The sequence below is a fragment of the Bombina bombina genome, chromosome 3 (genome assembly GCF_027579735.1).
Source record: "Bombina bombina isolate aBomBom1 chromosome 3, aBomBom1.pri, whole genome shotgun sequence".
Taxonomy (NCBI): domain Eukaryota; kingdom Metazoa; phylum Chordata; class Amphibia; order Anura; family Bombinatoridae; genus Bombina; species Bombina bombina.
Window position 1 is genome coordinate 698,342,764 of NC_069501.1, and position 13,251 is coordinate 698,356,014.

Below are 13,251 nucleotides of genomic sequence, written 5' to 3' on the forward strand. Positions count from 1 at the left end.
ACCTACATGCTATTTTAATCAATGCATTGCTTCTCAATGCTTTTCAATAGCAGTCACATGACTGGAAAAAAAAGGAAAAAGGTTGTTATTCTGAAACGGTGTAAATTGAACCGTTGTAAAACGAGGGCCACCTGTATAATGACAGAAAAAGACACATTTTGTTGGAATCATAAATAATATTACATCTCTTTAAAGAAAACAACAACTGCATAAATTATCAAAAACATGTTACCCTGAAAGAAGATTTCTTCTTTTAAAGGTTCTCCTTTTCCTCCTTCCTTGGTAGCCAAGTTTAACCGTCAATCATCTGCATATAGAGCGAGTTTAACCTTTACACATATACAGCTAATGCCAATAACGTCATTGCCAGTCAGTGTTCATGCGCAGAGGGTAAATCACGGCCACGCCAACTTCTATATAAAATAAGACAAAAATAAAGCAATTACAGGACTTGTTTAAAGGGACAGTCTACTCCAGAATTGTTATTGTTTAAAATGATAGATAATCCATTTATTACCCATTCCCCAGTTTTGTATAACCAACACTGTTATATTAATATACTTTTTACCCCTGTGATTATTTGTATCTAAGCCTCAGCAGACTGCCCCCTTATTTCAGTTCTTTAGACAGACTTGGATTATAGCCAATCAGTGCTGACTCCTACGTAACTCCATAGGAGAGAGCACAATGTTATCTATATGGCACGCATGAAGTAGCGCTGTCTAGCTGTAAAAAACTGTCAAAATGCCCTAAGCTAAGAGGCGGCCTTCAAGGTCTTATAAACTAACATATGAGCCTATCTAGGTTTAGCTTTCAACAAAGAATACTAAGAGAACAAATCAAATTGGATGATACAAATAAATGGAAAATTTGTTTAAAATTGCATGAATCATGAAACGTTAATTTTGACTAGACTGTCCCTTTAATTAAAGATTCTTACATCACATTAAAGTTGAAAGAGAGGTTCTCTTTAAAATACTTTGTTTTACAGTAAGTGTTAGCACATTTAAAATATTATATAATGATATTTTGATACAGTTTCCACATCATTTTTGTTGCCTATACACATTTTTATAAAGTATTATGTCTGCACTGCATGGTCAGTGGTACAATAAGCCCTGGATAGGAACATAAAGCGTTAGCTTGCTTTCTCAAGTATGTGTGTGAGTATACTGTGCAAGTAATGACCATAGTATATAATGTATACTGGCCCCATGGTGAGCTTCTCAACTTGAGAAATTGTCCACAAGCTTCACTGCATATGGGCAGTGGATATGTTTGTTCCCTGGCCCGTATGCATCATTACACACTCCGATGAGGGTATAATGCCCGCCCCTTCTCAAAGGGTCTGTCAATCGCCCCAAGATAGAATACATTTTATTCAACTTTGCAATTTACTTCTATTATCAATTTTGTGTTATTCTCTTAGTATCCTGTGTTAAAGGAGAATCAATGCATTAATGTGAGCTAGCTGAAAACATTAGTAAGCCAATGACAAGAGGCATATATGTGGAGCCACCAATCAGCTAGCTCCCAGCTCATGAGCCTACCTAGGTATGCTTTTCAACAAAGGATACCAAAACACCTAAGCAAATTAGATAACAGAAGTAAATTGGAAAGTTGTTTAAAATGGCATGCTCTGTCTGAATCGTAAAAGGAAATATTTTGGGTTTTATGTCCCTTTAAATGTATTAATGAATGAAAATGAAACTTTGCAGTATACAATTTTGATTCATTTTGGTAAAATTGTGCTTCTTACAAGCTTATTAGCTAGTCTGGAGCATCTATTTCTGTATATAAGTAAGCTACAGATTTTCCGACCAATCTTCATAGTGATTGGTTAGTGCACTGCCACTGGCCCCATTCAATAGAGATAAGATATTACCTGGTTCAAGCAATATGCAGCATTTTCCAGCATCCTTAGAGTTACAGATTTTTGTATTTATTTTTTTATTTTGCCTCTCTAGGGAAAGTGGAGCAAACACTATATTTGACAGCAAAAGCAAGAAAAAATATATAGCTGCAAGCAGCAATAGAGGTGGCCAAGCGCATAGCCTTTGCAATGGCATACAAACAGCTGTCACAATATGAAGCTATACAGCAAGTTTTTACAGTTCTAACATAAGCAGTTGGAATGAAAACACATTTTTTTAAATGTTTGCGTTTTTCAAAATGGCTGCCACACCATATGACTAATACTTTCAACACGAACAGATGTAACTCTAGGTCACAATATATGGTTATACAAATTTCACCGCTTTAACATAAGCGGTTGCAAAGAAAACACATTTTCCAAATTTTTGCGTTAACCAATATGGTTGCCACAGCTTGTGACCAATTCCTTCAACATGAACAACTGTGACTCTAGGTCACAATATAAAGCTATACAGCAAGTTTCACAGTTCTAACATAAGCGGTTGCAGAGAAAATAGATTTCGACATTTTTGTGTAAAACAAGATGGCTACCAGATCATATGCAGCCTCCATATTATGCACAATAGTCCTCACCATAGATGTCACGGCAGCCATGTGAATTATAAAAAAAATCGCAGTTTGAACAAACTTGGTAGAGGACCTTGCAAGGAGCATATGTGCAAAATTGTGATTTATTGCACTAAGTGGTTTAAGAGAAGATGTTTAAAGGTTTTCGCAAAATGCAAGATGGCTGCTACATCATGTGACCAAGGCACTTCTGTTGAGCAATGGCAAATCTAGGTCATAGCAGCACTGAGCACAGCAAGTTTCAAAGTTGTAACATAAGCAGTTCCAGAGCTAAAGATTTTTAAGCGTTTCTCGAAATTTGTCGCAAAAAGCAATATGGCTGCCTAACCTTTTAACCTATGAGTTCAATGTTGCATGAGATGTAGCAGAGCAATAGGCTTTACCAGCATACTTGATTTCAAGAGCTTTGCTTTAGCAGTTCAAGAGTTATGGGCAATAGAAAAAGCGGCAGAATAATAAAAATAATAATAATAATAATCCTGACAATAACAATAGGTTGTCCAGCAACTACTTTGCTTGGCCACCTAATAATAATAATCCTGACAATAACAATAGGTTGTCCAGCAACTATGTTGCTTGGCCACCTAATAATAATCTGAACAAAAACAATAGGTGTCCAGCACTATGTGCTTGGCCACCTAATAAATTATAAATGCATATTGTAATGTTTTATTATTATTCATTTATATGAATTACATTTTAAATGCAATGTCCCTTTGAGAACCATTAAGCAGAATGACTACAGTGAGCTACACAGAAAATCTTTCAACAGCTCTACACCTCCCACCACAGTCTAACAATATAAATCCATTCTGTCTCTTATGTTACATATAAGCAGTGGGAAAACAGAACAGAAGCTGGCAAGATACAGCAAGAAAAGTTACATGAACTTTGTTCAGACCTAAACAGCTAGAAACTAAGCAACCTCATAAAGCCAGCAGTCTTGCCAAGGAATAAGAATGAGGCAGAGAGATACTTGATTTGCTACGCAGACAATCACTGTGGAAACCTGCTGAGAATTAAAGGCACAATCAATAAACGTTTCACTGCAGACCCTGGCACTATAGCAAATTTGTCAAGAAAACCTCATTACCATGAAGATCTATATCCAAACAGGACGTGGTAAAAGGAACTTTGACTTTTATTTTGAAGGTTAAAATTGAATGGATGATTTGGTTAGCTAAAAGCATCTTTAGTAAGAGAGGCTTATTTGTTTAATTATGGATGTCAGAATAAAATGCAACACTTGTCAGGATTCCATGATATACAAAATAAATGTGTTTTGAGGTAGGCAATACTATAATGAAAAGTTGCCATTAATTTGAGGATCAAATGTTCACAAGATATTTTTCCAATTTTATGTTTTATTCATTTTTTTATATAGAGAGAAAATAAGGACTACATTGGGTGGGCTGGCCATGCTCAGTGTAACAAGAAAAAATACCGTTGAAGATGTTCTTTAACATTAAGATGACTATTTGTATATCAGTGTTGGTGGTGTGGGGTATTTTAACTAGGGAAGGATTCTAGTAATATTGTAAGTAATAATTCATGATATGTTTTATTTTTAACTCTGTGCTAAGGGAATATAGGATTTAGGATGAGGAATGCATAAGATTTTGGGCAGCTTAGAGGGGGGATTTTAAATTTAAAGTGATTGTAACGTTTAATTAATTACTGCCAGAATCTAAAAATAAAACCTTAAAAACAGGGGCACTTTAATTCATTAAACTTTACAAAAATGCTTCTTTTTTAAAATATTTACCATTGCATTATGATAAACATACCGCCGATCCTCCTCCCGCATCTTACTGTATTTAGCATATTAATGACCAATCTGGCTTCCTCCAATCGGAGGCTGGACACAAAACTATGCCTTTATTAAAAGGGTTAATGGGAGTTAAAACAGAAACCGTTTTAACAGATAAGCTTTGGCTGCAGAAACTTATATTAGTTCATACATAGTTGCCAACATTTAAAAAAAAATTCCAGGGACTCTTTGCAGCAGAGCAAGCAAGAGGTTTTACTGGAGAATTGACGACCTACTGTTCAACAGCTCCACCCACTCAATTCTGCTTTCAAAACGCACCCATTTGATAGTAATAGTATAATTTAGACTTATCCATAGTTTATTATAAAGATTACAGCACCAATCTCTTACACCTACCCAGTCTCTGGAACACATTCTGGGCATATGGTTATTTTTACAACACAGCATCAACATTAGGCAGACAAATAATATTTGAACCCATTCAATAATAATAACAATCTTCCATTAGGAATTAATTATATTTAAATAATACACTACATCTATCTATATGTATATGTGTGTGTATAAATACACATACCAAATGTTGGGCAAAAGAGGTAGCATTTCCAGGGACAAAAAAAAATCCAGGGATATACAACAAAATTCAGGGTCTGTCCCTGGAAATCAGGGACTGTTGGCAACTATGGTTCATACTGTGTTACGTATCTTAAGCTACTGAAAAGTGAGGCTACGGTTGACAGCTGTAATAACAAAAAAAATGCAGTTTACTATTTCAGCAAATAAAACAAAAAGTGAAGCTAAACAGTGAGTCTGCACCAGATACACAAATAATATTTGGAGATCAGGAACCAGATGTTTATTGTTATAGAAATAATTAAATACATCATTTTAATGGGGTCTGACTTGTGTGTTATTTAATCTACTACTTATATGAAATTGTTAACAGCAATAAATACTTGTAGCTTTCACTCATAATGTTTGCAGTGTTGGCAGACTACTAGACCGCTATCGTGTTTTCATGTTGAGATTCTACCTATCATTTGCACAGTTACAGTAGAAGAACTGGTGTTAATTTACATCGCCCACTGGGTTTCACCGAGCAAAGGAAATACCATCACTGTGATCATTTAACAACATTTAAATATGTATTTTTTACACATTTCTGTACCCATTGCATAGATTTGTAATGCAATAAATAGCGCTGCAGGAAGTCTGTTTATTGCCAAGATTATAAAGGCCAATAACATCAAATATATTTGCTTTTAAAGTGAAGAATCAAAGTATTTTTTTCTTGCATCTAAAAAAGGGTATTTTATTATTCATTACACTTTGCCTGTCTGTTTGTTTTGTTAAATGGATATCACTGTACTGAGAAAATAACATGTTTTTATGCTTTTGAGGTTTGTCACTCTCCTGCAATAATGCAGTGGGAATTCTGCTAATCAGCCAATAAACATTCAGGCATTAAAGAGAAATTAAATTCAAAACTGAATTCCCCATAAAGGGCTAGATTACAAGTAGAGCTCTATTTATCAGTTCTGCTTGCACACCAACTCTGTTAGACGTAAGCTTTTTACGTTCATCGGGTACCGCTCATATTACAAGTTGAAAGTAAAAAGTTTTCCCTTGCACTCTAACCTGGCGGGTGCGCAAAAAGCCGAACTTAAACTTCAATGGTGAAAGAAAAGTGGGGGGAAAAAACTAACTAACACCCTACTCACTTGTAAACCCGATATCATTTTCTCAAGTGCACTAACCTGACATGAAAATATTAATATTTCACATTCCAGTGTTCTTCATTCCAGTGTTCTATTTATATATATATATATATATATATATACACATACATAATTACATTATATATATATACAGTATATACACACACACACACACACACATATATATATATATATATATATATATATATATATATATATACACACACACATATATATATATATATATATATATATATATATATATATATATATATTTGTATCAATAGAGAGTCGTAAGTAGATTATAACCAGCACAAAACTTATTTCCAGCTAATTATTCCACATACTGTGTCATAAAAAAAAGGAGAGACAAACCCAAACAGTGTTCAAATTCAAAGTATTTTTATATACCAAAACCAAAAACATTTGACAGTTTGCTTATTATAACTACATGGGAGCAAAGACTAAGTGCAAATAATGGGGTACCCAAAGCCTAGTTTCATAAATTTATCATGCATAAAAACTTCCAATGAGAATGCAATCAATATGGCATATAGGGGGTATAACTATAACCTGAGTTCTAATCCATATGAGCAATCAATGGAAACATAATAGATCAATGTCCCAGATTTAACAGTGTAATTCAACCACCTGTTCTTAATACAGTTCTTGAAATATAACGTTTAAAAGCTCATTTCCAGGTAGTCCCAGTCCCGAAAAGGAAATTAGCCAGTTAGGGAGTTAACAGAGTCACAGTTTATCTCACCAGACTTCCAATAGGTTTCCTATATATATATATATGTATATATATATATATATATATATATATATATACACACACATATATATATATATATATATATATATATATATATATATATATATATATATATATATATATATATATATACACACACACACAGAGAAATTCACTCCTTGTTCAGAGTGAATTGCCTGGTATTTTTGGCGCTGGACTGACTGTCATAGGTGGGATCAGACTGATATACTACAGGAAAGTTCTACTCTGTGAAAAGCATTACTGGGCTAAAAGAAGCTGCACCTAGGTGGTAAATCGCCATAGAACAGGCTAACAATGGTATTGAGCCAGTTGTTCGTTCCTGTGAGTGTGCTTCTCACTGTGTGTATTTAGTCTCCCTATGGGAAAAAAGGGGAATTCAGACATGGACTCCTTGCTCAGTGTGCTTAGAGGAATATGGCTATACCTCATTGACGAGGCCCAATGAAGGCCGAAACGATCGTCTGGGTTGCAATCTTCCTTGTTCAGAGTGAATTACCTGGTATTTCGGCGCTGGACTGACTGTAATAGGTGGGATCAGACTGATATACTACAGGAAAGTTCTACTATGTGAAAAGCATTACTGGGCTAAAAGAAGCTGCACCCAGGTGGCAAATCGCCATAGAACAGGCTAACAATGGTATTGAGCCGGTTGTTCGTTCCTGTGAGTGTGCTTCTCACTGTGTGTATTTAGTCTCTCCATGGGGAAAAAAAGGGGAATTAAGACGTGGACTTCTCGCTCAGTGTGCTTAGAGGAATATGGCTACACCTCACTGACAAGGCCCAATGAAGGCTGAAACGATTGTCTGGGGTTGCTATGTTCCTTGTTCAGAGTGAATTGCCTGGTATTTCTGCGCTGGACTGACTGTAATAGGCGGGATCAGACTGATATACTACAGGAAAGTTCTACTCTGTGAAAAGCATTACTGGGCTAAAAGAAGCTGCACCCAGGTGGTAAATCGCCATAGAACAGGCCAACAATGGTATTGAGCCGGTTGTTCGTTCCTGTGAGTGTGCTTCTCACTGTATATATATATATATATATATATATATATATATATATATATACAGTTTTGTAGGTATGGGCACTCACAAGAATTTTATATAAAAACTTTCAAACATTTATTGTAGAAAGTCTTTAAAAATATCAGCGTCAATGTTTCGGCCACATGTTGGGCCTTTATCAAAGCTCAATCATTGCAGCGGCATCAAGCCGTAATTCCAGGGTCAGAGGATAGAATAAAAAAAATAATATATATATATATATATATATATATATAAATATATATACATATATATACACACACATAAATATATATATATATATATATATATATATATATACACACACAGTCATGGCCAAAAATATTGGTACTCTTGCATTTCTGTCAGATAATGCACCACTTCGGCCAGAAAATTGTTGCAATTACAAATGTTTAGGCATCCCCATGTTTATTTCTTTGGTTTGTATTGGTTTGACACAAAAAAGTTGAGAAAAAAAACCTAAATCTAACACATTCCACACAAAACTCCAAAAATGGACTGGACAAAATTAGTAGCACACCCCTTGGAAAAAATAACTGAAATCAGTCACTTCCTGTAACCATTAATGAGTTTCTTACACCTCTCTACTGGAATTTTGGACCACTCTTCTTTCTCCAACTGCTCCAGGTCTCTCAGATTGGAAGGGTTCCTTTTGTTTTGAGATCTCTCCACAGATGCTCTATGGGATTTAGATCTGGACTCATTGCTGACACTGGGTTCTACATTGCACTACAGAATTCTTTAGTAGTAAAGACATCCAGCGCATGAAGCAGCAAAGCAACTCCAAAACATCAGTGAACCTCCACCATGTTTGACTGTAGGGTCTGTATTCTTTTCTTTAAAAGCCTCATTTCTTTTTCTGAAAACAGTAGAATGATGGGCTTTACCAAAAAGCTGTAATTTTGTTTAGTCTGTCCACAGCACATTCTCCCAAAAATATTTTGGCTTCCTCAGGTAAGTTTTGGCAATCTCCAATCTGGCTTTTTTATGTTTCTGTTTCAGTAGTCCTGCTGGGTCTCCTACCATAGTGTCCTTTTTCATTCAGATGGCAACGTGTAGATTGAGCTGACACATTTGTTCCCTGTGACTGAAGGTCAGCTTGAATTTGCTGAAGGTTGATTGAGGTTCTTTATCCACCATTCAAACAATCCTTTGTTGCAATCTTTGATCAATTTTTCTCTTTCATCCACGTCCAGGGAGATTAGCTCTATTGCCATGGGCTGTAAACTTCTTGACAATGTTGCGCACAGTGGACACATGAACATTAAGATCTCTGGAAATGGACTTGTAACCTTGAGATTGTCCATGCTTTTCCACAATTTTTGATCTCAAATCATCAGACAATTATTTGCTGCTATTTCTTTTCTCCATGGTCAGTGTTGCACAAAGAGACACACAACAGAAAGGTTGAGTCAAATTTCACCATTTTAACTGGTTGTCGGTGTGATTTCTATATTGTCAGTACCTGTTAATTGATACAGGTAAGTTTAATTACAAATTACGGAGCACCACAAACTTGGTATGCAATTTCTTACAATTTTGTGAAGGTGCCAATAATTTTGTCCAGTCCATTTTTGGAGTTTTGCGTGTAATGTGTCAGATTTAGCTTTTTTCTCTCCACTTTTTTGTGTCATACCAATACAAACCAAAGAAATAAACATGAGAATGCCTAAATATTTGTAATTGCAACAATTTTCTGGGCGAAGTGGTGCATTATCTAGCAGAAATGCAGGGGTGCCAATATTTTTGGCCATGACTGTATATATATATATATATATATATATATATTTATACTCACCGGCCACTTTATTAGGTACACCTGTTCAATTGCTTGGTAACACAAACTGCTATTCAGCCAATCACATGGCAGCAACTCAGTGCATTTAGGCATCTAGACGTGGTGAAGACGACTTCTGAAGTTCAAACCGAGCATCAGAATGGTGAAGAAAGTGGATTTAAGTGACTTTGAACGTAGCATGGTTGTTGGTGCCAGACAAGCTGGTCTGAGTATTTCAAAAACTGCTGATCTACTGGGAATGTCATGCAAACCATCTCTAGGGTTTACAGAGAATGGGCCGAAAAATAGAAAATATCCAGTGAGCGGCAGTTGTGAGGACAAAAATGCCTTGTTGATGTCAGCGGTGAGAGGAGAATGGGCAGACTGGTTCGAGATGATAGAAAACTATCAAACTTAAATAAATACATACACACATACGTATATCTGTCAACTCTGTGATCCAAGACTTTTTTAGTCTTCCAATCTTTATTATATAAAAGTATATATATATATATATATATATATATATATACTCACCTGTGAAATCCTGAAGCGTAGATGAGGTGGGGTGTGTGGTGGTTTAGGGGTTAATAGTGTAAAAAGGTAGTTTGATATGAGGGGGGTGGCGGTTTAGGGGTTCATAGTGTAGTTTAGTGCAACTGACAAACTCATGGCACAATTGCATTTACTTTCAACTTGTAATACGAGCACATATTACCGCTCTGCGATACCCATTGAAAATAAGTAGAGCTAAATTACCAAGAGTTTGTGAAAACAAAGAGCTTTGTTATTTGGCCTGCTTTTCCTGTAATTTTACTCAAAAAGTTCTACTGTTCCCATTTCATGTCGGGTTAGCGCACTTGAGAATATGGGATCGGGTTTGCACACGAGTAGAGTTTATTTTCCTTTTTTTTGCTACATTGAGTTCTATGGGGAATACGTTAGCGTGTGCAATATCCTAACTTAATCTTTTTGTGTGCATCGGGTTAGCGTGCGAGCGGAAACTTTTTACTTTCAACTTGTAATACAAAGGCTACCCTATGCACATAAAGCTTACTTTAATTGGAGTTAGTGCATGAGCAGGAGTGTTAAATACCACTCCACTTGTAATCTGTCCCTTAATAGGTTAATTATTCATACTTGATCATCTTTTCAGCTGTACTTTATTGGAACTTTATTTAACTAAAGAAAATAATCATTAACTTAAAGTGGATGTAAAGTCAATGCTATTGCACAATCTCATCTTGTTTAGCAATCAAAATTAAGTTAACTTTAATTCATCGTTTTTTTCAAATGTACAATGTTATCGATATATATACTTATTTACTGTGAATCGTCTTGCTCGCTTCCTCCGCCCGCCATTTTGGACCGCATTTCTAACGTTGATTGACACTGTATTCGACTAATAATCTTTCATACCCCATGGCATCCAGCCCCTTTTCGTAGACGTCACAATTTCTTTATGCGCATGCGTTCACCAACTGCTGATTGATTTAGAAGCTTTTACAAGATACGCAGTCAGTACGCATGCGCATTTACAATAGCAGTTACGATAGCGAATGCCTAATAATTTACTAACGCATGCGCATATTAGGCACTGAATGTTAAACGCATGCGCAAAAAACCCAAAACATTGTGAACGAGCTTTTCAAATACGTAATAGAGCGGGTGGGACCGCTCTATACGTAATGCGGCAGAAATACAGGAAGAAATGGATGGGAGGAGTTATAATCGAAAACGGAGATAAGTTTACATTTAAAATATAATGTGATATTTTGAGAATTTTGTTTAAAAAAAAGGCGTTTTAACTAATACACTGATTATGAATTAATATTGATTACTAAAAAAGGGAAAATTTACATTCACTTTAATAAAAATTTAAATTGTTTCATTTAACTAAAGCAATAAAACATTACCTTTAATTTTTAATTATTGTCTATCTTAAATAGAAACTATCTTTAGATTTTTCTTCAAAAAGCATTTTAGTTAAAAAAAAAAAAAGAAATAAAAAAAAGTTCAGATTTTATTTTTTTATTTTTAGCCTGATGAAACAGTGTGTAACACTGAGAAACGCGTTGCTGTTGTTTTTATTGTTATTAAACAGTTTTTATATATTTTAAATTCTCCATTTGCTGCCGTGTATACTTCTTTCTCCTCTGGCTTGGGCCTGGCGAACTCATTCCGGCTCCCTCCCAAGCATTTGGCTGGAACTTTGGTGCATTGTTCCACATTCACTCCATCTTCTTGGATATCCCTGGACTCTCCCTGGTGAGACGAGGACCTCCAGCAGTGCAATCTATCCATTGTGGTCGACCGGACGACGTGTAGTTCCGGACCGCGATTTCTGCACTTTTATGTGCGCTACAATTTGTGAGTAGGATTCCTATGATCATACTGTCGTGTTGTTTTTATCCCATATGATTTGCACCATTTGGCGCCCTCTATCTATTTTTTAATTATTGTCTATCTTAAATAGAAACTATCTTTAGATTTTTCTTCAAAAAGCATTTTATTTAAAAAAAAAAAAAAGAAATAAAAAAAAGTTCAGATTTTATTTTTTTATTTTTATAAAAAAAATAATTGCTTTGTATCCAACCTGGAAGTAATCAATTAAAGTCCCTCTAAAATATCAATTAGATTCCATACCTGATTTTAAAACATGTCAAGTTTACCATCACTTTAACTAATATTCATTCATAAAGAACACTATAATAATACAGTTTGTGATATTTTTCAACTTTCAACAAACATTGCTATATCAGAAGAAAAAGAACAGTTACAAAAATATATTCATATTTTTTATCCGATGTCATCTTGATCTGGCAAAATCTGAATCTATTCATCAGGTATATGAAATTTAGCCAGAGGATATTTAGTATGCGAGGTAATGATATAAAACATCAAATATTATAAACTGGGCCTAAGGCAAAGGTACATTTTATTGCCTTTTTTATTTAAGAGTAAAACCCAGAAAATAAGCTAAAATATATGAGGTAAGATACACAAAGAAATTCATACATGAAAAAAAGATCATTATGAGAAGAAAATATTTATTTCCAGAAAATGCCTCTTTACAGTGAGGCAAACACTAATATGCTGCGTCAAGTAAAAGTGGTTACAAAGCTTGAAAAATTATAATAGATTATAAATATATATATATATAAATGCAGCTATGTAAATAAACTTCCAAGTGGTCCATTGTTTGTCAGGAAACGTACATGGAAAAACATATGAAACATATTTAAAGAAGGGACATGACATCCAAATGTTTTTCCTTTATGATTCAGATAGATCCTTCAGTTTTAAACAACATTTTTAATTCTATTATCTAATTTGCTTAATTCTCTTGGTATCCTTTGTTGAAGGAGCAGTAATGGAGCTAGCAGAAAGCCAATGACAAAAGGCATATATGTACAGCCACCAACCAGAAGGTTCTGAGCCTACCTATGCATACTTTTCAACAAAGGATACAAAGAGAACAAAACAAATTGGATAATAAAAATAAATTGGAAACATATTTGAAATTGCATGCTCTATCTGAACCATGAAAGAAAAAAATGTGTTTCATGTCCCTTTAAGGTCCACATAGAGATAATAGGAATGAGCCAATAACCAACAACACGAGTATTACAAATAGAAAAAA

General features: G+C 34.9%; 1 protein-coding gene across 7 annotated transcripts in view; it reads right to left on the reverse strand.

Annotated features, from left to right (window-relative positions):
* Positions 1-13,251, reverse strand: part of GTF2IRD1 (GTF2I repeat domain containing 1) — a 272,274-nt gene that overhangs the window by 161,227 nt on the left and 97,796 nt on the right. For all 7 annotated transcript variants that reach the window (XM_053707485.1, XM_053707481.1, XM_053707483.1 and 4 more), the window contains one exon: positions 233-413. The gene's annotated coding sequence lies outside the window, so the exon portion shown is untranslated. The remainder of the gene's footprint in view (positions 1-232; positions 414-13,251) is intronic.